The 25423-nt window shown below is 41.5% G+C and overlaps 1 pseudogene; it reads right to left on the reverse strand.

The window, feature by feature from the left end:
• Nucleotides 1-17094: 17094 nt before the first annotated feature.
• On the reverse strand, nucleotides 17095-17769 carry LOC113192354 (cyanocobalamin reductase / alkylcobalamin dealkylase pseudogene; annotated as a pseudogene).
• Between the last annotated feature and the right edge of the window lie 7654 nt (nucleotides 17770-25423).

A 25423-nucleotide genomic window follows, 5' to 3' on the forward strand; every position in this document is an offset into this window, starting at 1 on the left:
AGGTGGCCATAAAGACTTTCTCTGACCCTTCCTGTCAGTTGTAGGTCATAAGACATTCATTCCAAAGGGTCCCACCCCATACCCAGGAGGAAGAAATGCCACAAGTGAGAGGCCCAAGAAGAATCTGGGCAGGCCTTACTGCGTTTCCCCACTCAGTCCATTACTATTGGATCAGAAGCTTTTTTGCAGGGGTGTATACCAGGGATTGAACTCAGGGGCACTCTGCCACTGAGCCACACCCCCAGCCCTTTTTGTATTTATTTAGAGAGAGGATCTCACTGAGTTGCTTAGTGCCTCACTTTTTTTTGAGGCTGGCTTTTAACTTGCCATCCTCCTGCCTCAGCCTCTCAAACCACTTGGATTACAGGCATTCGCCACCGTACCAGGCTAGATCAGACCCTTTTTGTCCAATCATATTTCTACATGGCTGTCCGTCCCTATTTCATTGAACCTAAGCATAAAATGATACTCTCTCCTGTGTCTTTCGGCCTTTATTTTGAAGGCTCCCATGTTATGGAAAACTATCATTAAATAAATTTGTTAGGCTTTTCTTTTATTAACCTGCCTTTTGTTATAGGGTGTCAGCCATGATCCTTTCTGCCCCATAAGACAGCTACTCCCTGGCTATAGACTAGTCCTAGGAATTAGTTAGTCCTACTTTTTCTTATCTCTTCTGTATCTTCTGTTTCTCCACATTAGAGACCTTTCACAAACCTATATTTTAAAATATTTTTAGTTGTAGATGGACATAATACCTTTTTTTATTTATTTCTGGGTGGTGCTGAAGATCAAACCCCAAACCTCACTTGTGCTAGGCAAGCGCTACAACCCCAGCCCACTACAAACCTATTTTTAAACCTTGATTCCTTATCCCTTTAGCAACTGGAAATGTAACAAATTTTCTTTACTAAGAAAGGAATCCTTCAAAGTTTCCTCTGTGCTTAAGGCCATATGCACAATTACTACAGGATATGAAAAATGGAAGTACTTATGGAGTTTAAGTCAGCCCCATTTCCCTGCTTCTTTCTCTCCAATCTCCTTTGCCCTTAACTCTACATTTGCTTTTGACATGGTAAATATGTGATATATACTTGTCAAATTAATAAATGAATGGGTATCTATTGTGTGTTTACTACCATAGTAAGTGCTAAGTGGTATATCATAGAAATGTAGGTTAAAGTCCTTGACCCTAGAAGTTTGCAATCTAATATATGCAGTATGTGCAGTAAGTATCAAAATGAGCAGGATTGGCAATAATATGTCATTCATTGAGCAAGTAATTACTTATTGCCTATTGTATGTATACTCTGGCATACAATAGTGAAGAAGTCCTACACAGACCTTCCTTCCCCATGCTTAATCTAGTGGGACTGTGGACAGGCAATCAGGCAGTTACAAAACATCATTTCCAGGGATACACGAGTGGAAATACAGGATGTTATGGGAGCATTAGGAAGAGACCTGACCCTGTCTCGGGCATGTTTCCAAAGACCTCTTAGAGGAAATGATGTCTAAACTGAACTTTTTTTTTTTTTATTAGCTACGCATGACATTACAATGATCTTGGCAATTCATACATTTGAATCAAATAGGGTATAATTTCTCATTTTTCTGATTGTACAGATAGTAGAATCACATTGGTCATACAGTCACCTATATACATACAGCAATTATAATGTCTATTTTATTCTGCTGCCCTTCCTATCCCCCATTCCCCTCCCCTCCCCTCCCTTCACTTCTCTCTATCCAATCTAATGTGACACACTTCTTTTTTTTTTCTCCTCACAACATCATACATGTATTCTGTATTATGATGAGGTTCTCCTTCCATCTTCCATGTAATTCCCCTTCTCCCTCCTTTTCCCTCCCACCTCTCTTCCCTATTTAGTGGTAGTCTTCTTCTCATCCTCTTCCTCCTTATCCCATTTTGAGTCACCCCCCTTATATCAGAGAAGACATTTGGCATTTGTTTTTCTAAGTTGAACTTTGAAAGACATTTAGACCAAATTAATCTAGCAACTGGTGAAGAGTTGGAGATGAGGTGAATTGACTTAGACTGTGGAACATTACACATGAAGGTCTGGAGGTACCTGAAAGAAGTTTAGTAGGGTTGAGGAAAGGAATCTGAGGAAGAGTGGAAAGGGTTCAGACAAGAGAGTAAAAAAAGAACATATCATATGGAAGCTTGTTAGCTATGTTAAGAGATTTACTTTTAAGGCTAGACGTGTAAACTAGTGGTAGAGTGTTTGCCTAGCACACACATGCAAGGCCCTGATTTCAATCCCTGGTACAACAAAACAAGAGGACAAAGGGCAAAGTCAATGGTATCCAAGCCTGCACAAAGGTCGAGAGAACTGAGTGCAACTTTTGGATCCTTTAGCAAGGAAATGGTTGGAGACCTTGATGAGAGCCCTTGGGTGGCTTGGTGGGGGGGTGATTGCAATGGAGATAAAATTACACTACTATTTTTCCAGATTATTTTGTGAAAAGGAGTATCTGTTGCCCCTCTACTCCATGTAAGTGCATTATTGCCCTGTTAAACAATTTTTTGCATGCTTCTCTTACTACTAGGCTCGAGGTTCCTGAGCTTAGAAATTGTATTTCATTCATTCTTAGAGCCCCAGTGACTTGTAGTCTTTGACATTCATAAACAGTACCATATATATTTGTAAATTTAATAGAATGCCTAGGGGTTCTTCTCCTAATTCAAGTTTCTGTAGCATTTCAGATAAATCTTTAAGCTCTGTGGCCAGAGTTTGAGAGTATTAGTTATGAATAGGAGCTGAAACCAGGAATTCAGTCTGTAAATCTTCTCCACGACTTCTCATTCATCTCTGGGCCACTCACAAGAACTCTTTTGTCTCACTCTTCTCATCTTCAAAGTGACTACATTTATATTTACCACCAGAGACATTGAGAGCCTTAATTAATATTTAGGAAAGAATTTGTAATCCTGAAAACATGAGATCCATGATGGAAATATACCATTATCATTTTATCTGGATGTTTTCTTAACTGAATTGGTTTTTCATTTCAGTGTGAATTAGTATGCAGCACTACTGTTAAATTGAGTGTTGAATTTCACTCCCCAAAGAGTTTTTTCCTTCAGTAATGAAAAAATGAAGCATGCAGTATTGCAGTAATAATACCCTCACTCGTGATCTTGCCATTTCACGAGAATCTTAAAAACAAGAGTTGGACTGAATTATTGCTTAGAAGACAGATCTTCAGAGAAAAGGCATATGCTGTGGGGACAATCTTAACTGGTATTATTTCCATTTCCTTTGTTCTTTTTCTACTTCCATATTCCATTCATGAAAACTTAGGCAGAGATGAGGCCCAGCATCATATAGGCTCAGACACTTCTCTTATTTATTTGGGGGTGGGAGGTCCTGGGGATGGAACCCAGGAGCACTTTACCACTGAGATATATCTCCAGACATTTTTATTTTTAATTTAAAAAGTTTTTTGTAGTTGTAGATGGACAGCATGCCTTTATTTTATTTGTTTATTTTTATGTGGTACTAGGGATTAAACCCAGTGCCTCACACATGCTAGGCAAGTACTCTGCCACAGAGCTACAGCCCCAGCCCTTTATTTTATTTATTTTTAATTGTTTAGCCCATTGTCAAAATAACGGTGAAGATTTTTTTTAAAGAGATGGAATTTTTTAATATTTATTTTTCAGTTTTCAGTGGACACAACATCTTTATTATTATTTTTTTAATTTTTATGTGGTGCTGAGGATCAAACCCAGCACCCCGCACATGCCAGGCAAGCACATTACCACTTGAGCCACATCCCCAGCTCCCCAGCCCTTTATTTTTATTGTTGAGATAGATTCTGGTTAAGTTGCTGAGACTGGCCTTGAACTTGCAATCCCCCTGTGTCAGCTTTCCAAGTTGCTGGGATTACAGGTGTGCACCACCACACTGAGCTCCAGACACCTCTCTCAAGTAGCTCCTATTTCCATCCCGAGTACTTCCTACCCCAAATAAATAAGAGAAGTGTCTGAGCCTATATGCTCTCAAATATAATATACTTAATTTTTATCTACTTTAAGGGGAATAGGGGAAAACACAAGGGGAAGATTCAAATAGTGCATATAAGCAAATAGTTTAACTATAGTAAAACAAAATAACATAGCAGAGTCAAAAACTACTATGTCCAAGAATGAAAATTTTTGAAGAATTGTTTTAAGTTATTATATTTGACTATAAAGGGATCATAAAGTTTTACTGCATACTATAGCAAATGAATGAGAGGGTAGCAGTTAATTAAAGAATACCCTGAACTCTCTGTCTGATGCTTCTGCCTTTTAAAGAAAAAGAATGTTGTATAATAAAGAATTGGGGTTTTGTCCCTGGTTCCTGGTAGGGAGAATCTAAATCCTAGGACTTTCCCAAATAGTGGGAACATCTTTATTAGTCACAAGTCCCCTGGTTCACACCTAGGATTACATGAAGATGAAAGGGCTTACTTAGGACTGGATTCTGATCATCAGAAGACCAACTGTGTGATTAGAAGGGTTGGAATGTTGAGCCAGCATAATCTCCAGGCAAGCTGAAGACTGAGTTAAATAAGGTGGACGATGCTCTATCAATCATGCCTATCTAATGAAACCCCAATAAAAACTGTGGACACTAAAGCTCAGTGTAACTTCCTGGTTGCTTAATGCTTTAGTGCACCAGAAGGTTGACATGTCCTGATTCCATGGGGAGAATGCATGAATGTTTTTCATTGGATCCTTCCAGTCCTTGCCTGATAAGTCTCTTCATTAGGCTGTTCCTGATTTGTATACTTTATAATGAAACTGTAATTGTAAGTACAGTGCTTTCCTGAGTTCACGTCATTCCAGTGAACCATCAGACCTGAGGGCATCATGAGGCACCCCCAACTTTTTAGCCAATCAGAAGAGTACAAGTGGCCTGGGAGCCCCCAAAACATGGGACTGGCATCTACAGTGAGAATAGAGTAGTCTTGTGGAGGGCTAAGCCCTTAACTTGTGTACTTACTCTGGGTGGTTAGTGGCAGGACCAAATTTCTTCTTTTTAAAATTTTATTTCATTTATGGTTTTTAGGACCTAATTTCAATACACCAGTTGGGATTAAAATAGAATAAAGGAATACTTTCTTTTTTCCCTCTTTACTTCATACACTGTGATTATCTCATACTGGCTGGGCCCAGATTGTGTCTTTCTTCTGAAATTATTTCATGGTGATTGGGCCTGTCAACTCATACAAACATCAAACTGGAATGAATATTAAAATTGGATAAATACATGTTTGTTTATTTATTTATTATTTTTGTAGTTGTAGATGAACTGCATGCCTTTATTTTATTTGCTTATTTTTATGGGGTAACTTAGGGTTGAACCCAGTGCCTCACATGTGCTCTGCCACTAAGCCACAACCCACACCCCATGTTTACTTTAAAAGTAAGACTAAAATATAAAGTGTTTTTATTGGGTCAAACCAACATATTAATTTTTTAAATGTCCTCAAATATTAAAAACTAATCAAATACCGGTTTTTTATTCTAATGCTTTTAGTGATTTTTTTTTCCTTTTCTCTAATATCCAGCAGAGCCAGGTATATCTGCCCACTCCTGTAGTCTCAGCTACTTGGAAGGCTGAGGCAGGAGGATCACTTGAACCCAGGAGTCTGAGATCAGCCTGCAGCATTGTGAGACTCTGTCTCAATACCAAAACAAAAACAAAATCAGATATCCAGTGGAAGACTACAAAGATAATAATAACATCTTTCAAAAAATGAAAATTAGGGCTGGGGTTGTGGCTCAGTGGTAGAGCATGAGCCTAGCACATTCGAGGACCTGGGTTCGATCCTCAGCACCATGTACAAAAAAAAAAAAAAATAAAGGTATTGTGTCCAACTACAACTAAGAAAAAAAAATGAAAATCAGGGACTGGCGTTGTAGCTCAGTGGTAGAGCGCTTGCCTAGCATGTGTGAGGCACTGGGTTTGATCCTCAGCACCACATAAAAATAAATAAAATAAAAGTATTTTGTCCATCTGCAACTAAAAAAATTTTAAATGAAAATTATATACATATTAGATCTTTATTTGTTAATATGATTACAAAAAAAGGCATATTAAAATATTTTGAGGGGCTCAGGTTGTATTTCAGTGTTAGATTGATTGCCTAGACTGAGTGAGGCCCTGGATTTGATACCTAGCACCACAGACACAAAAAAAAATTAAAATAAAAAATAAAATAAACCAGATGTGGGGGCACATGCCTGTAATCTCAGAGACTCAGGAGGCTGAACAGGAAGATGGAAAGTTCAGGGTCAACCTCAGTGATGTAACAAAACCCTGTCTCAAAAAATAAAAAAGACTGGGGATGTAGCTCAGTGATAAAGTACTGCTGGGTTCAATCCCTAGTACCAAATTAAAAAATATGTAAATTATGTGTACTTGATTAGCAGACCATTTTCCGATTAATTATATGAAAATAATTTATAATAATAAACTGATAGATACTACTGTTATATAACAAATAATTTTGAGCTAAAAAAACTGAGAGCCAGACAATGTAGGAAAAGCTTTACCTCCTCCTCAACCAAATGAAATAAAGTATAAATTTCTACATTGGTAAAGAAAATTGACATTTATAAAGGAAATTGTCATTTGTAAAGTTATCTGTATCACAAAGAGAGCTACTTTGAGACAAATTTCATCATCTGAGAAAACTTTATCAGCAAAACAAGGCAACCTTTATTCACCATTCATTCTCTCCCCTGGCTTTACCATAATTCCTCTCTCCTCTCTCCCCAGCAGCCCCTGTCTTTTCTGTAGCTGAGGATTATATAAGTCTCAAATGTCAGGCCCCTACCTTGACTCATATTTTTGAGGGACTCCTCTGTGTACACATATAATTAAAATTGTTATTCTCCTGTTCATCTGTCTTATGTCAATTTAATTTGTAGACCAAGCAAAGAACCTGGGAGAGTTGAGGGAAGCAATTTCCTCCCAGCACTCCCTACTGTGCATGTGAACAGCACATGTGTCATGTGAATAGCAAACTTAGGTTTCTAACCAATTATTTCTTCATAACTGCAGTTATTCTCCATATTATTATTATTTTTTAAATTAATTATTTAGGGGCTGGGGTTGTGGCTCAGCAGTAGTGAAAGGGTAAAGTTTCTAAGCCACAAAGCCTAAAGTTAAAATGTAAAGGACCAGGCATTGTAAACCTGCTTCTAAACTACAAAGCCTGGGTTAAACTCCTGAGGCAGTTAAGACAATGCACTACTGGTCATTTGGTTGTTTAATAACTTAGGGCTCTATGTAGCCGGCTCGTAGGCATCCAGGCCCCAAAACCAATCAGTTTGAATGTGTACCCTGCTTAGAAGTGACCAATCACCCTGCCCAGCCTGTTCCCGCCAATGAATGTACTAATCAAGTCTAAGAATTATTGTTTGATTTTTCCCTTGGTGTATGGTGATTTGTTAAAAGAGACTGTGATGTATGCAAAGCCCCTGCCCTCCCCAAAAAGTGTACTTAAGCACTGCTCAACCCCTGCCCGGGGCTCTGGGCTGCTCTCCTTTCTGGAGTGGGCACGGAGCCCCAGCATGCTGGAACAATAAATCCCCTTCTGCCAATTGCATGAGTGGTCTCTTGGTGGTCTCTTTCTCCGACGCTTCGCCAGACCCTTACAGTAGAGCGCTCACCTAGCACGTGTAAGGTGCTGGGTCCGATCCTCAGAACCACATAAAAATAAATAAAATAAAGGTATTTATTGTGTCCAACTACAACTAAAAAAAAAATAATTATTTATATATTTTTATTTACTTATGAGACATGGTCTTGCCAAGTTGCCCAGGCTGGTCTGGAGCTTTCAATCTTCCTGCCTCAGCCTCCTGAGTAATTGGGATTACAGGCAGGGCCATGGTACCTGGTTTTCACTTTTTCTGATACTGTTAACAAACATGGGTTTGAACACGCCTCCTTTAGTTGATTTCACCATTTTATCAACCTGAACATCAAAATTCATTAAGCCAGCATTGCAATAATATCTCTGACAGATAACACAGTGCCACTGGAGAGATATGCTGGGTGTGTGGGAGTCAGAGGGTGCACCTAGGGAAGGGCAGGAGGAAGGGGTATATGTAATACAATCAGAAATGAAAATAAACCGAAAGAGATGTCAAGTGCACCGAGTCTGAATCACAACATGCATTCGTGTCCTTGACAATAGTGTGAAATCACGCTCAGGGAGAACATTAAATTAAGCCACTATTTTCAGAAACAAGCTGGAAAGGATTGCTAAGAGGCCGGCTGCTCAACATCATCAGCCAAATGACAGATACATAGTAAAAGTAAATAGATAAATACATGAATAAAGGTGTAAGCCTTTTTGCATGGTGGAAGTTGTATTGTTCTGAGCAAATTATTAAGAATTTTGTATTTTAAGGTTTGGCAAGAAGAAACCTGGTAAGTAGATTTTTGAGTGACAGCAGGTTTCAATTGATCACGTAGTCATCCAAGATTATTCTCTATCTCCTATAGTACCTGCCATGTCACAGCTGCTGAGGCCCCTGACTTAGATGCCTGTACACACGACAGTCCATACATTCCACAAAGAGAGCATAAGTCCAGCTCATTGCCTGTCAGCATAATTGGAATGCCTGAAAGCTTGCTGCTCTTTTTCCTAGATTGACATTGTAAGTCAGCTTCCGGGGGCTGACCTTATTTCTCTAGCTTTAGTCTAGACCCAACCACCTGCCTAGATTTGTCTTAAATCCAGCTGTTTGGGTGGTTCTCAGGAGTCAACCTGCATGGATCAGGTATCCTGGTAGCATGTTTGTGAGGTCCATTGAGAATGTTTTTCCTTTAATTCCTTTTCCTCTATGCTTTTATAGGGGAGAAAAGCCGTGTCTTTCTTAACCTATCACTAGGTTTATGGTGGAGGCCTCCACAGCAAAAGACAGATTAACAAGAGAAAAGCATACAATTTTATTTAACGTAAATTTTTTAAAAACAAATTTTTAGTTGTAGTTGGACACAATGCCTTTATTTTATTTATTTGTTTTTATGTGGTGCTGAGGACCCGGTGCCGCTCATGTGCTAGATGAGTGCTCTAGCCACAACCCCAGCCCCTTACTGTAAGTTTTATATAACATGGGAGCTTTTGGAAAAGAAGACCCAAAGCAAAGTAAACACCATTTTTTATGGACAGTTGAGCAGAAGTACAATTGGAGAACAGAAGGGAGTATAATCTGTGGTAATAAGCTGGGGGCAATTTAGCAAGACCTGTTTGTTCAGATTCCTCCTGGTGTCTCTGTGTCTTCAGGGATAAGGACATTCTTTTCCTCTGGGCATAGAGAGGGCACTGATCATATAAGTCTTCAGGGGAAAAAGGAGGAAGAAGGTCAGCGTGTGACCTTCCTAGGTCTGTGGCCTGCTTCAGGGATGAGAGTCAAGGGGAAGGTGATGGTGCCCTTCCTGCTTTGGGGGTTTTCTCAAATACTAAGGTGCCATATTTGGGGGCAGAATTTCCTACACCCCATCACTTATGTCATTGTGATCTGTAGGTACACTTCAGTGAGCAGGTCTTGCTTCTGTCAACCCTGAGCTTGTGGCTGACTGAGTGACTGCGTTTTCTTTGCTGAGAGAAATACAAGCCAAGCTGATCAGCAGCTCTTGTGGTGTGGTCTCTGAAGCAGGAAGTCTTGCCAGGCCGCAGACACCTGGAATACAATGGCTAGCAACAAGAGGCATCATTTTTTTTTTTTTTCTCAAGGGGTTTCCTAGCAACTGGAGCTTCACACTGGTGCCTGGACCTCCCCTTCCCATTGCCTCAGCACAGCTGGGAGAAGCATCCCAGGCTGAGAGGGTGGGGGCAACTACAGTGGGTGGTAGCCTTCAGTTCCAGCTGCTGTTACCACCTAGAGTCCTTGATTAGATACAAGAAGGAGCCACAGCAGACAGGGTACCTGGATAGCATTTTGTTTATTTATTTAGAGATGGGTTCTCACTATGTTGCCCAGGCTGGTATCTAACCCATGTGTTCAAGTGATCCCCCTCCCCTGCCTCAGCATCCCCACTAGCTGGGACTGTAGGTGTGCACCAGTTATTGAAAGTAGTAGTAGTAGTAGTAGTAGTAGTAGTAGTAGTAGTAGTAATAATAATAATGATAATACTTTGGTACTGGGGACTGAACCCAGGGAACTTTACCACAGAGCTACATCTCTAGTCCCTTTTATTTTTATTCTGAGAGGTTCTCACTAAGTTGCCCATGCTGGTGTTGAACTCGTGATCCTCCTGCCTCAGCCTCCAGAGCAGCTGGGATTACAGGTATGCACCACTGCACTCAGCTTGGATAGTATTTTAAAAGATTAATTTATGGGGTGTTTTCCCTCCTGCATTTTCTTTTTTTCTTGTAGATGAATAGCATACTTTTATTTTATGTGCTCATCTTTGTATGCGGTGCTGAGGATAGAATCCAGTGCTTCACGTATGCTGGGCAAGTGCTCTGCAACTGAGCCACAGCCACAGCCACGGCCTCTCCTCCTGCATTTTCTTTTCCCCATTAAGCAGGATTCTTTATGCTTTATTGCCTCAGAGGAGGATATATGACGGCAGAATGCAGAGAGTTTTTTAGGTCTTATTTACCAAGTCCTCAGGAGAATATAGAAATTTTGTGGTAGAGAAGAAGGAAGAGAGGGCTGGGGATGTGGCTCAAGCGGTAGCGCGCTCGCCTGGCATGCGTGCGACCGGGGTTGGATCCTCAGCACCACATACCAACAAAGATGTTGTGTCCTCCGAGAACTAAAAAATAAATATTAAAAATTCTCTCTCTCTCTCTCTCTCACTCTCTCTTTAAAAAAAAAAAAGAAGAAGAGGGAAGAGAGAAGAAAAAGGTGCAAGAGTTTTTTCAGAGTTTAAGAAAATTGAAGCCACACACAGGATGGCTCACACCTGCAATCCCAACAATTTGGGAAGCTGAGGCAGGAGGATCTCAAGTTCAAAGCCAGCCTCGGCAATTTAGTGGGGCCCAAAGCAACTTAGTGAAACCCTGTCAAAATAAAAAATAAAAAGGGCTAAAGATGTGGCTCAATGGTAAAGCCCCCTTGGGCTCGATTTCTAGGAAGGAAGGAAAGAAAAAATTGAAGAGAATGGACTCCTTTTAACTTGGGTTTCCTGGCAAGGTCCTGGGGAGATGGCAAAACCCCATAGAGAAAAGGCCCAGGGACCCTCAGCCTTTCACACAAATCCCGGGTCCCAACTAGAGCATGGGAACAATGATTCACCAGATTTGTAGGGGCTGCTGGCAAAGGGGATGGTGTTTGTCTCAATGGTAATGCTCGGTGACAGAGGGGCAGTTCATTTGGAATTAGGGTAAGACCATAGAATCTTTGCCTGATCCCAAAGCAGAAAACACTAGGAATGACTTAAGTATTTTGGCAGCCTCAGAGGCAGAAGGCCAGTCAGAATGGAAAACCATGGACATGCTGCTGTAAAGGTCTGACTGTGTGGACAAAGATCACATTCTCTGTACATCCATCAGGAGAGTCATGGTGATGGTGTCCATCGAGCTCCTCTGGAACTACATTTCCCAAAATTTCCTCCCTTGGAGTGTATGAGTTAGGTTTAGTGGTTAAAAAAAAAAAAACAACCAGCATGAGACTTGGAAGAGGGAAGTGGAGCAGCAGCTGTGGTACTGGCTCTCCATTTGGGGGTGAGCAGCAGCTGGGCTGCCTCCCTCCAGCTCCCCCTGGGCTTCCTCGGATGCTTCCCAATAAACTACTTGCACTCAAATCCGTATCATAGGGTTAGCTTTAGGTTGAGAAAACTCAACCTGACACAGACCTCGTTGGATGGAACACTGGACTGAACCTGGTAAGGTTGAATTTAAAGATCTGCCCCAAGATTAAAAAACCACCTTTAGCAACCACTCTTGAAAGTAGAGTGAAGGGAGATTCCTCAGAAAACTTGGAGTGGAACAACTATTTGACCCAGTTATCCCACTACTTGTTATATACCCAAAGGACTTAAAATCAGCATGCTATAGTGATGCAGCCACATCAATGTTTATAGCAGTTCAATTTAGAATAACTAAGCTATGGAACGAACCTAGGTGCTCCTCAACAGATGAATGGATAAAAAAATGTGGTATATATACACAATGGAATATTACTCAGCCTTAAAGAAGAATGAAATTATGGCATTTACTGATAAATCCATGGAACTAGAGACTATCATGGTAAGTGAAATAAACCAATCCCCCCAAAAACAAAGGCTGAATGTTCTTTCTGATTTGCAGATGCTAACACACAAAAAGGGTGGGGGGATAGAAATTCGTTGGCTTAGATAAAGGGAATTGAAGGCAAGGGAGCAGGAATGGGAATAGGAAAGGCAGTCGAATGAATCAGACATGACTTCCTATGCTCATATATGAATACACCACCAGTGTAAACTCCACATCATGTACAAACACAAGAATGGAAAGCTATACTCCATGTATGTATGATATGTCAAATACGCTCTGCTGTCATGTATATCTTAATAGAACAAATTAAAAAAAAAAACATCATCTTCGCATATCGAGGGGAGATTCTCTTAACAGAGCAGCTGCAGGCCTCAGAGTTGGGTTGGGCTTCTGGCAGTGCCTGTGGGAAAGTCTAGATGGGAACTCAGGGGTCCAGATTTCTAGCTGAGTGTGTGTGTGGTGCTGGGGATTGAACCTAGGACCTCCCACATGCTAAGCAAGTGGAGATACATCCACAACCCTGCGATAACATGACAGCCTGTTCAGCCATCCCAGTAGAATAAGTGTTGTTTGTGTATAAAATGCTGCCGATGCAGATAAAGAACGTGGGAGTATGACCCATATACATCTGAACCCCATTTCCCTCCTTAAGACTGATGTCAGCACTGCGTTCTGGTTAGATAAAACCCAAACAGGACTCCAAACAGCCTTGCAAGTAACAAAGTCTTTCCTAAATAGCTCTCAAAGTCGTTGGGAAAGGAACTACCTTATCCAACAGACAAGTTCTCTAGTCCCAAAATTCTGCCTGATAGGAAATTGCTTAAGTTTTTCTTCAGTTCTCTAAAGGATCCAGCTCCCTGCAAACAATCTCTCCATCATGATCTCCCACCACCCCACCTGCACTGGCCCCCACACTGTGGAATCTCCCTGCCTCGCCAACCAAGAGTTTCCTCAAGAGGTTGGGATCTCCTTGAGGGATAGGATTGGGGAGAGAAGACATTGATTTTTTTTTTTTAAGTTGTCAATGGACCTTTATTTTACTTATTTATTTATATATGTTGCTGAGATTCGAACCCAGTGCCTCACACATGCCAGGCAAGCACTTTACCACTGAGCCACAACTCCAGCCCCAACAATGTTTTTTTTTTTTTTTTAATTTTTTTTTGTATTTGTAGATGGACAGAAAAATGCCTTTATTTTATGTTTATTTTTATGTGGTGCTGAGGATCCAACCCAGTGCCTCACACATGCTGGGCAAGCACTCTACCACTGAGCCACAACCCCAGCCCAAGACACTGACTTTTTTTTTCATTGTTGGAGGGCGGGTACCAGGGATTGAACTCAGGGGCACTCAACCACTGAGCCACATCCCCAGCCCTTCTTTGTATTTATTTAGATACAGGGTCTCACTGAATTTGCTTAGGGCCTCACTTGTGCTGAGATTGGCTTTAAATTTGTGATCCTCCTGCCTCAGCCTCCTGAGCCGGTAGGATTATAGAAATGCACCATCATGCCCAGTGAGACTGACTTTTTTATACTTCAAAAAAATCTTGTCTCGGGCTGGGGATGTGGCTCAAGCGGTAGTGCGCTCGCCTGGCATGCGTGTGGCCCGGATTCGATCCTCAGCACCACATACCAACAAAGATGTTGTGTCCGCCGAGAACTAAAAAATAAATATTAAAAAAAATTCTCTCTCTCTCTCTCTCTCTCTCAAAAAAAAAGACCTATTAAAAAAAAAATCTTGTCTCTATCAAATGTGAAAATTAAGTATTTAAATTGCCCCCAAATTCAGTACCACCTCCTCACTAGCATCAGGCCTCTTCTCAGATAGCAATAGCATAGAATAAGAGTGTATCTGCAACTCCATTACCCGGCACTTCCTGACGAAGCTAGTCCTCAGTCCACATGGGTATTTTAGGGAGGGTTGCTAAAGGCCTCCCACTCCATTAGTAAAGTTCTTTATGTTGGCTCCCCACACTGGCGCAGGCAGGGTGACTGCCCCTGGCAAGATGTGAACTTCTCTCTCTGTCCTGGTAAAGCTGTGCCCACAGTTTAGATAGCATCTATTATTTTCATGTAGACTTAAAATCTATGCTAGTAAAAAGGGCTTTGGGATCAGACACGGTCGCACACAACTAATTCCAGCCAGTCACTTGGGAGGCTGAGGCAAAAAAAGGATTCCAAGTTCAAAGCCAGTCTGGGCAATTTTGCAAGATCCTGTCTCAAAATAAAATAAAAAGGGCTAGGGATGTAGCTCAGTGGTGCTAGAGAATCCGGGGTTCAATCCACAGTACCAAAAAGAACTTCAGAAGTTGACTAACCTCTAAGTCTTTTCCCATTTTTTATTCTTTGCAGCACTAATGTATGAAGTAAAAGTGGACGTGGCTGATATGGTGCCAAAACTCCATTTTCTCTGCTAATGGAGGAGAGAGGAGGCTCTGTGCACAGCGCACATAAGGTTGGCTCTCCCTTGTGCTGGGGATCAAGGAATGATACCCCGAAGTAGGGAGCTTTGACATGCTGAGGACTTGGTCAAAAACAGTAGCCTTGGAAACAAGGTGTCTCTGACCTTCTCCTACCCCATCTCTTACCCCTCTTTCTCTCCCAGCACAGGGTGGGCGGAGTGGTTCTCCACCCTCTCCTTATCTGACCAAGGAGGAGTTCCTGCAGAAGGAATGCAATTGTCTTGAGCTCTTACCCTGTAAAGTCATCCAACAGGGAAGATTAACTGGCAGGAAAGAGTTGTCACCACGCCCAGATCCCAGAGGAGCTTTGTCTTGGGCCATTGTCTGTTCTTCAGGCCCATCCATCTCCCCTAGAAACCAATTACTCTTCCTCTAAGATTGCCTACATCCTTGAGCTGGGGTTGTGGCTCAGGGGTACTGTGCTCACCTAGCACATGCGAGGCCCTGGGTTCCATCTTCAGCACCACATAAAAATAAATAAATAAATGTATAGTGTCCAACTACAACAAAAACTAAATAAATATTAAAATTGCCTACATCCTCCAGCAAAGAGCTTATCTAAGCTTGTAAATCCTAGTGGGTTGTTGGGTGTGTACTTTTCATTCTTTTGATGCCTTGTGCACAAAATATATGTGCATGTCTTCTCTCTTGTTCATCTGCTTATTGTTGGCTTATTGTATCAAAACCAATGACCAAACCTTTATTCCTACACCTCTGGGCAGCTTGCTCTTTGAAGAACAGTGCCCTGGTTGTGGTGCCAGAAACTCCAAATGGCATTAAGAAGGGCAGAAGTTGCTGTTTGTGGTTGCCATGACACATGCCTGTAATTCCAGCAGCTTAGGAGGCTGGGGCAAGAGGATGGCAGGTTTGAGGCCTGCCTCAGCAACTTAGCAAGGCCCTAAGCATCTTAGTGAAACTCTGTCTCAAAATAAAAATAAAAAGGTCTGGGGATGTAATTCAGGGATAGAGTACCTCTGGGTTTAATCCCTGCTACCAGAACAAACAAAAACCCAGACAGGGCAGAAGTTGCCAATAAAGATGTGCCAATCCCCTGAGGTATCCTAGAGAAACACAGGTGACAAGTCATCAAATGAATATTTTCAACCAACAGGCCCCTAATATCCAAAATCTATACATACTCCAGTAAGAAGAAGATAGACTAACCAATGGGGAGAGAAAGGCCAAAGACTTGTATAGGCACTTCAGAAAAGATAAAAAGATCTTTAAAAAACATTTGACTTCATTAATTATTTAGGATAATGTAACTTAACAATAAGTCATTTACAAAAGAAGCAAATTTTTAAAAATGATATTATCCAACAATAGTGAGTCACTGTAACAACGGGATGAGAGAATAAATTGGTTCAGTCACTTCGGAGAACAGGCAGTATCTTATCTAGTACGGTTGAAAATTCCCAGATGTTGTGTGCCCCAAACCTGACCACTCCCCCTCCGCAGTCTCCCAACCTAGTCTGGATTATCTATTGCAAAGCAGTGAGGTCTAGGGCGAGGGGCTGGCTTTCCTGTCTCTCGTTCCTTCTTTTCCTTTCTTTCTTCCTTCTCCTCTTCCCTCAATCCTTCCCTACTTTCTTGTTTGTCTTTCGAAAGAATGAAATAAAACATATATATCGAAGAATGGATAGAACACATTTGGATGTTTAAACAAATAATCATAAAATAGTGCTCTGTGCAGCAACACTCAAGTCAAGAAGCCGTAATCATCAGCACTGAGAAGTTCCTCATGCATAAGAGCCTCACAACCTCCTCCCTCCCTGTCGGAATTATGTACTATCATCCTAGCTTCTGTGACCTTAATTCCCTTTTTATTCTTTATAATCTGCCATCTAGATCCAAACTTTGCAGATGTGGATTCCACTGTAGGCATCATTTTGCATCACGCTCCTTTCCCTCAATATTCCGGTTGCAAGATTCAAATAAATTGCTGACTAGAGCTATAATTTTCATTGCCATATTATATGAATACACTATGGTGCATTTTCACATTGTACTTTTTTTTTTTTTTTTTTTTGCTTTGGTATTGGGGATTTAACCCAGGATTGCTTTACCACCAGTGAACCACATCCCCAGTCCTTTTTTGTTTTTATTTTGAGTCAGGGTCTCACTAAGTTGCTTAGGGCCTTGCTGAGTTGCTGAGGCTGGCCTCGCACTTGTGATCCTCCTGCCTCATCCTCCTGAGCCACTGGGATAACAGGCCTTCACCACCATGCCCAGCCCATTCTATTCTTTTTTTTTTTTTTTTCCTTAATCTTTATTATTGAAAATCTGGACCAAGAAATGGTCATCTTGTACCCAAAATAAAACCTTACTTTTGCCAAAGTCCAAAAAGTCCTAGCAGATACCACTATAAATGGGATTCCACAGAATAGGGAAGGTATCAAGGGCCAGGGGATATAGGTGGTGAGATGCTGGGGCTGAGCCAGCTCTGGGCACTGTTGGGAATCTGGGGCTTCTTTGTGAATGTTGTAAAGGGAAACTCAGGGAATATAGTGCTAGGCTCCTCTTTGGTCTGGGCCAAACCTAACAGGGCTAAGCGTTGGGCAGGTGGGGTGGAAAAATAGGTTTTTTGTTCTTCTGAGTAACGCTCTTGGGGTGTCACAGCATCCCGGTTAGTCCAGTCATGCCAATGGAAATTGAAGCCTTCAAGCAGGGTAATTCGGGCAGCTCTAGAAGGTCCACTGTCAGGGGGCTTTCTCCGTGGCAGATCTGGCGTCTCTGTCCCTGGCAGCAGCACGACACCTCGGATGGCAAACAAGCCCCCAAATCGGGGGTGTATGCACACACCTGCTATGTGCTGAGTTCCCCATGGGTCAGCTTCCACATCTTGGCATTGGTAGTAATAAGCAGCTCCTGACACATGGGCTGCTGCCTGGGCCAGAATCTTAGGGCGCCAGTTGGGGTATACCTCGTAGTCAGCAATGACTTCCATCTGCAGCTCTGGGAGGCTCTGTCTAACACGCCTCAGGTGGTAGGCCACACACTGATTCACAGGGTCAGTTAGTGGTTGGAGGTGGTGGCTCTGCAAGAAGGGCTTAAGGGCCTGGTCTAACATGGCCGGTGTGCTGAGTACCAAGAAGGCCAGGGTAGGTCCTGGCAGGGGCAGGTGGAAGGCTGGAGGCAGGAGTTCATTGCACCATGCCACCTGGAAGGGGTAAACCTCGAAGCCAAAAGCCCATTCTATTCTTAACAGACAGCTTGCTTGTAGTTCAAGACTATTACAAACAATGCTGCCAAGAACATTCTTACACATCAATCCCGGTACACATGTATTCTTGCTCTTCTCCAGGGTGATGACCTGGAGTGGCTTCCTTTAATCCAGGCTTAGAGCATTCATGTTTCTTCTGTCTCCTCTTTCAAAACTAGCTCTCGGGAAAGGATCATAAATTTACTCATGCTAAGGTATAAATGGCCAAGAAGGATTAATGTGTATCCTCTCTCATATAACTGGGGGTGGGGAGCAAATGAATTAACCTTTAATTGTTGAATTTTAAGTTATCAGGAGGCTGGTGGGAGAGAAATCAGCTAAGTTTGGCCCTGGGAGCAGAGGAACATGGCAATATAACACCATAAATCAAGAAAACTATAAAAGCACACAAACAACAACAAACCAGCCAAGATGGAATATTCTGTTTGAAAGGTCAGAAACCAGGCATAAGAAGTGAAGTCCCTTGCCCAAGGCTCAGATAGCAGTTGATGGCTGACCCCACGGGTGCTGGAGTAGTTGAAAGAAACCCTTATGGCCAAACACCTGCACATGAGCCCTGGCTGCATCAGCCACATGAGTCACCTCCCAACCCCAGTTCCTCTTCTGTCAGGTCGACATGATGGTAGTACTTACCTCCTGGGATTGTAGCAAAAATAGAACAAGGTGATGATGCATTGAGTGAGTGCTCAAACAGTATTAGGCATCCTACTCCTTATTTTTATTATTTGAAGCTGAGTAGGGCACTTCGTGCAAGTCCAGGTGGATGCTGAATATCCCCCAAACGCCCATGTGTTTAAAGGTTTGCTCCTTAACATAGTGTTATTGGGAGGTGTTAGAACCTTAAGGAGGTAGAACCCAGTAGAAGTCTTTAGGTCATTGTGGGTGGGCATGCCAATGAAGAGAATCATGGGACCCCAGACCCCTTCTTCTTCCTCTTTTGTTTCTTGCCCATGAGGTGAGCAGTTTATTCTGCCACGTTGTTCCACCATTGTATCCAGCAACCCTATCAAAGGCCTGAAAGCAACAAGTCCACTCAATCATGGACTGGAAGTTCTACAACTGTGAACCAAAACAACCTTTTCTCTTTATAAGTTAATTATCTCAGATATTTTTGTTATAATAGCAGAAATCTGACTAACACATCAAGTAAGCCAGTGATCTGAGTAGGACTGACTGTTGCTGACAGAGTCTGACAGGTTTAAAATGTAAGTGGGACAGAAGAGAAAGACAGAGTTATGAAAGCAGCATATCTGCTGGGCAGGAGCAAAGTGAGGAATATCCAGAATTGAGCTGCTGAAGGCTCATCAGTGGGTGAGTGGAGAGGCTGGGGCCAGAGAGGCAGACGGACTGTTGTCATAGGCCAGGCCCAGGGAGAGATTTGAGTGGGTCTAACTGGGTCGGGACAGAGAAGTCAGGTGTAGTCAATAAATAAGTAGCAAGGTGCAAGGCAAAAAGTAGGTCAGAGAACAGAGACAAAGATATATACACTCACAAGGAGGCTACTTAGGGTGGCTGTAGCAGACTTGCTGGAACTTAAGTGTGAGATTTCAGCTGTGGTCAAGAGCCCCTGTGTGTGTGTGTGGATGGCTTCCTGTTTGAATACCAATGGAGTCCCCCAGCTTTTCTATCTCAGAATTTTGTCCTCAGTTTGGAAGTTTGCCCAGTGTACCTACACGCACAGTCATAGCAGGAAGTATGCATGGAGGTCAGGTGGTGGGAGGTTGCCAGTGGAGGCTGAAGGTTGTTGATGAATGTCCCAACCTCCCATATTTCAGCAGGATAATTCTAGGAAGTTTCTATCTGATTCTTCAGAAGGTGTCCAGGGAGATTGAACCAATCATTTACAGTGATGACCAGCTCAATGGCTTTCCCTCCTTCCCTGTGTCATTCTGACCTCTTCTTTACTTTCTCCCTGAGATATTCTCCCAGTTAAACTATTGTGACCCCAGTCCTGTCCTTAGGCTTTAGGAGGGATCCAAACAAAATGGTATTATTATCATCTAACACAAACCTGGGAGCTAAGATTTTTTTTTTTTAAATCTAGTTCAGAGTTTTTAAAAACAACATGTTAAGGATTGGGGCTGTGGCTCAGTGGTAGAGGGCTTGCCTTGCACACGTGAGGCACTGGGTTCGATCCTCAGCACTACACAAAAATAAATAGATAAAGATATTGTGTTCATCTACAACTAAAAAAAAAAAAAAACCCAACATGTTCTACGTGAAAATTAGGAATTTTTTGCCAACAGAAAATTTCAATAATAAAGTTTAGATCATAGCAAAATCAAATGTTCTAATGTATAAACCAATAAAATGTGGACAGGTACATGAACTGCAGAAAAAACAAAGTCTAATGTTAGAAGAAAATGCAGGCCATCCTGGAAATATACCCAGGACCACACAAGAGGTTGTTCATCGCAGGCTGTTTGTGATAATGGGAGTTGGGACTTCAGGAGTTCAACACTATGGGCATGTGTTGCAGTTTAGAAACAAAAACTAAGCATACCATGGTATTATGGTTTAGATTTAAAAATTGCCTCTCAAGAGCTCATGTTTTAGGCAATGCAGGAATGTTCAGAGGGAAAATGATTAGATTATGAGAGGTGTGACCTCATCCTTTTGTTGGATTAATAATTTGAAAGGACTACTGGGTGGTAACCGGAGGCAGGTGGGGTGTGGCTGGAGGAAGTAGGTCACTGGGATGTGGCCTGGACTATGTCTCCACACTCTCTCTTTCATCTTTGGCTGCCCTGAGCTGAGCCCTTTCTTCCATCACATCCTTCTGCCATGATGTTCTCCCTCATCTCAGGCCCAGAGCAATGGAGTTGGTTGACCATGAACTGAAACCTTTGAAAACATGATCCCCAAATAAACTTTTCCTCCTCTAAGCTGTTCTTGTCAGGTATTTGGTCACAGTGACAAAAAGCTGACTAATACTCAGGGCTATGTGAAGAGGTTGTAGAACAGTGTTGAGAAAAAACAGAAATAGACCAAGATGTATGACACAGTATCATTTACATAAACACACTGTGTGCATACACTTTATTAGGAAGCATACAGACACTTTAATACCTATCAAACACACTGCCATGATTGTCCACAGTAGATGGGGGGATGGGAATGGGAAATGGGGATAAAAGAGAATAAATGAACAAAAAGAGGAACCTTCCATGGATCAGTCGCTGTGGAGTGCATGGAGGAGCATGGCTGCTATGGTTTGAATATGATTTGTCTCCTACAAAAACTTATGTTGGAATTTAATCCCCATCATGAAGTATTGAGAGTGGGGACAGTTAATTTGACTATGTGTTTGGAGGTAGGGCCTTTGAGTTGATAAAAGATGGGTGTGTATGTGTGTGTGTTGGGGATTGAACCCAGAAGTGCCTTACCACTGAGCTATATCACCAACCCTTTTATCTTTTATTTTGAGACAAAGTCTTTCTAAGTTCCTCGGGGTCTTGCTAAATTGCTGAGGCTGGTCTCAAACTTGTGATCCTTCTGCCTCAGCCTCCCGAGTAGCTGGGATTATAGGCGTGCACCTCTGAGCCTGGCTTTGGAGATAGGGCCTTAGGGAGATGATTAGGAGCAGCTGAGGTCATCAAGGTGGAGGACCCATGATTGCATCCTGGTGGCTTTCTTAGAAGGGAGAGAGGACACATCATACATACATGCTCGCTGAGTCTTGTCCTGTGATGTGCTGTGCTGCTGTAAGATTTGGCCATCACCAGATAAACCCCTCAATCTTGTACCAGAACCATAAGCCAAAATAAACCTATTTTCTTTAAAAGTCACACAGTCTATGGTATTGTGTTATTAGCAACATAAAGTTAACAAAGACAATAATTAACTCAATTCTCTTTGCCTGGGATCCAAAATTAAATTAAAAAAAAAAACAAGAAAGAAAATACAAGAAGACAGCATTGTGACTTCAAAGTAGGAAATGTCTCATAAATAAGATATAAAATGAATAAATGATAAATTAAATATTGTAACTGCATGGGAGGAAAAAAATACCTCTAATGATGTTAACAGTTTGTAGCAATAGCGAAAACTTGAAAAAAAAAAAACAACCAAAGGTTCATCAAGAAAGAAATGGTTAATTGTGACCTATTTATGCCACAAAACATTCAGACATTAAAAGGACAACAAGGCAGATCTGCATGTATTGACAGAAGGCCCACTATGTAAGGAGGCCATTCTCAGGGTGGCATAGGGTCTAGCTTGCCTCACCTACCTCTGATCCTGCCAGGCTATAGCTACAGGTGAAAGAAGGAGGTCAAAGAATAGCAAGTACCAGCCAGGCATGGTGGCCCACCACTGTAATACCAGCTACTCTGGAGACTGAGGCAGGTAGATTGTGAATTCAAGGTCAGCCTGGGAAATTTAGCAAGGCCCTGTCTTAAAATGAAAAATCAAGAAGGGCTGGGGGTATAGCTCAGTGGAAGAGAGTCCCTGAGATCAATACTCCATACTGCAAAAAAGAAAAAAACAAAACAAAAAATAGGGTGAATCTATGTTTTCTTCTGTTTATTAGAAATGTATGTAAATACCTAGAATAAATTCTGGGATATTAAAACTGTATGTGTTGAGGGCTGGGATTGCGGCTCAGTGGTAGAGCCCTCGCCTAGCACATTCAAGGTGCTGGAAGGTATAAAAAAGTGTGTGTGTGTGTGTGTGTGTGTTGAAAAGTAGGTAGGGAACATAAAAGGATTGCTACATGATTAGTTGCTCCATGGAAGGCTCTTCCAGAACACTTTTGAGCAATGAGGCCAATTTATCCAAATATCACTAGGTTCTGAAATAGCATCTCTTCAGGGTCCTTTTCCTGTAGAAACGCCCTGGGAGAGGGCTTGCACTTCCCTGAGTTGTCCAGTTGGGGGCAGAAGCACCCCGAGCCAACTGCCGGGGCAAACTGCCCTGTGACCTGGAATTTAGGGATGCCCCCGCCCCAAGCTCCAGCAGCAGACTTTTGGCCTGCTTCTCCACCATTAAACGCTGCTTATTTTGAAGTTTTCCAGTAGAGTAGCAGGAAATGTGTGCTCTTGATTGCGTGTTTGTAAAACTGTGAACGTGCATTTGAGTTCAGGGTGAGAATCTAAGGAATTAGCCTACTTTATTATTATAGCCTAATAATTAGCCTAATTTTTTATTATTATAATTATTATTATTATCATAGTAAAACATACTACAAAAATCGGGGGGAAAAGTTTTATTATTTGAAAAAATACAAATGTATCTCTTTTCTTACATGAACGCTTTATCCAAAGGACCATCATATTACACAAACCATTTCAACTAGATTAGCAAAACCTCATGGCTTTCAATCATATGTGAAATTTACTATTCCAAAAAAGAAAAAGAAAACACATTTATATACAAGTTGGTAACTCAGTTATTTCCGTTAAAGCATCCTCACAGTGAGATGGCCCAAGACCCCATGCCACTGTGTGGGCTTCAGATCATCCTAATCCACACCTTGAAATGACAGTGGAGTTTTGACCACTAAGAGTTTATATACTCTGTGGGTTTTTTTTTTTTTTTTTTTTTTGTAACCACACTTTGACTTTCTGGATGATGGATGTTATTTCCATTTATTGGATAACAGAAAATAGTCACAGATCAGCTTCAAAAATCTCCCTTGGAAGAATGACTGAGCTATCCCTGCATATTGTGTGAGTTGACTTACTAAAAAGTGAAGGCTAGATTTTAACTGTTTCTCCCTTAAGGAAGGTGTTTATCTCCTTATAGAAATTTACACATTTAGCCCTTGTTAACTACATTGTTTAGGAGATTTGGTTCAAAAAGGGATAAAGTTATGGCTACCTGAGAAAAGATGTGTCTGATTTAAATTATCTTTTGGGCCCTGTTCTTCCAGGTATGCTAAATTTAAACCCTAGGACAATTCACGAGGTGAAACAGAGTTTGATTTTTTTAATAAAGTGAATTTGTTATTTTGGAAAAGGTTCAGATAAATAAAAAAAAAAATTGAAAGATTTACTGACAAACCTGAGAACAAATATACCAAATATACCAAAAAAATCAACAACCAGACAAAACCCATGCCCAAGGAAATGAAAACTAATTTTGCCACCAACTTAAAACGATCAATGAATACAGGATTCAGAGAGAAAAATGTGAAATCATTTTCTCAAAGGCATAATGAAGAACTTCCAAATGCAAACATCTTGGCAGACAATGGCTGAACTGAAGAATCAAAGCCACAAAACAATAAGCCACAGATGCAGAAGTGTCCCTGGGTGGTCAGGCTTCTGGGGAGGTGACAGCTTGCCAAGCAGCAGACCCCCTTCGAGAGTTCTGCACTTGTATTCCTTCTCCCTCAGGATTGAGGTCACAGGAGATTGTCCTACTTTAAACCACCGAGCTTGACACCTCCAAAGTTGTCAACGCCTGAAGTTCCTTCAGTCTTGGTCTGTGTCGGGGCTCCAACTAATTGTAGGCTAAAAAACATATCTTGTGGAATTCCTGCTGAGTTTTGACATGATGGAAGTCAAAGGCCATTGGAGGTACGAAAACCTGTTTCACCGAACTAAACACGAACAACTTTATTAAAGACATGGTTTTTCCCAAAGGAAGGGTAACAACAGACGATGTAGAGAAAATTACAACAAACAAAGATGTTGTAAAACCCTTCTGCCCCTGGGAGATGATACACTGAAAATCATGGGAGAGAATAATGGATATAAATACAAGAGCTTAAAACTATAAAACTCTTAGAAGAAAACAGTAGTAAATCTTCGTGATCTTGAATTTGGCAATGTTCTCTTAGAAATCATCACAGAAGCGCTTGGTAGCAAATGGAAAAGAGGTATATAAATTGAATTTCATCAAAGTTAAAATGTTTGCATCTTGAAGAATATCATCAAGAAAGTGAAAAGATGACCCACAGAATGGGAGAAAATATTTGCAAATCATGTGTCTGATAAGGGGCTTGTAGCCGGAATATTAAAAAATATTGTGATTCAACATTAAAAGACAAGTAACTGAGCTGGGGACGTAGCTTAGTAGTAGCATGCTTGCCTAGCATGAGTGTGGCCTTGAGTTTGATCCCTAACACCTCAAGGGGGGAAAAAAAAGAAGAAAAAAACTCAATTTTTCAAAGAAATACATATATAAGTATCACTTATATATCTGTTTAATAAATAATTCAGTATCACTCACTGGAAGGGACATGCAAATCAAAACCACAGTGATGCTAGGAACAATGGCACATGCCTGTAATGTCAGTGGCTCAGGAGGCTGAGGCAGGAGGATCACAAATTCAAAGCTAACCTCAGCAAAAAAACTTAGCGAGGCCCTAAGCAACTTAGTGAGACCCTCTCACAAAACAAAAATTAAAAAGAGCTGGGAAGGTGCTGGAGTTGTGGCTCAGAGGAAGAGTGCTCACTTAGCATGTGTGAGGCACTGGGTTCTATCCTCAGCACTAAATAAATAAATAAATAAAATAAAGACATTGTGTCCATAAAAGGGCAGGGGAGCTGGGAAT

The sequence above is a fragment of the Urocitellus parryii genome, chromosome 6 (assembly GCF_045843805.1).
Source record: "Urocitellus parryii isolate mUroPar1 chromosome 6, mUroPar1.hap1, whole genome shotgun sequence".
Lineage (NCBI taxonomy): Eukaryota > Metazoa > Chordata > Mammalia > Rodentia > Sciuridae > Urocitellus > Urocitellus parryii.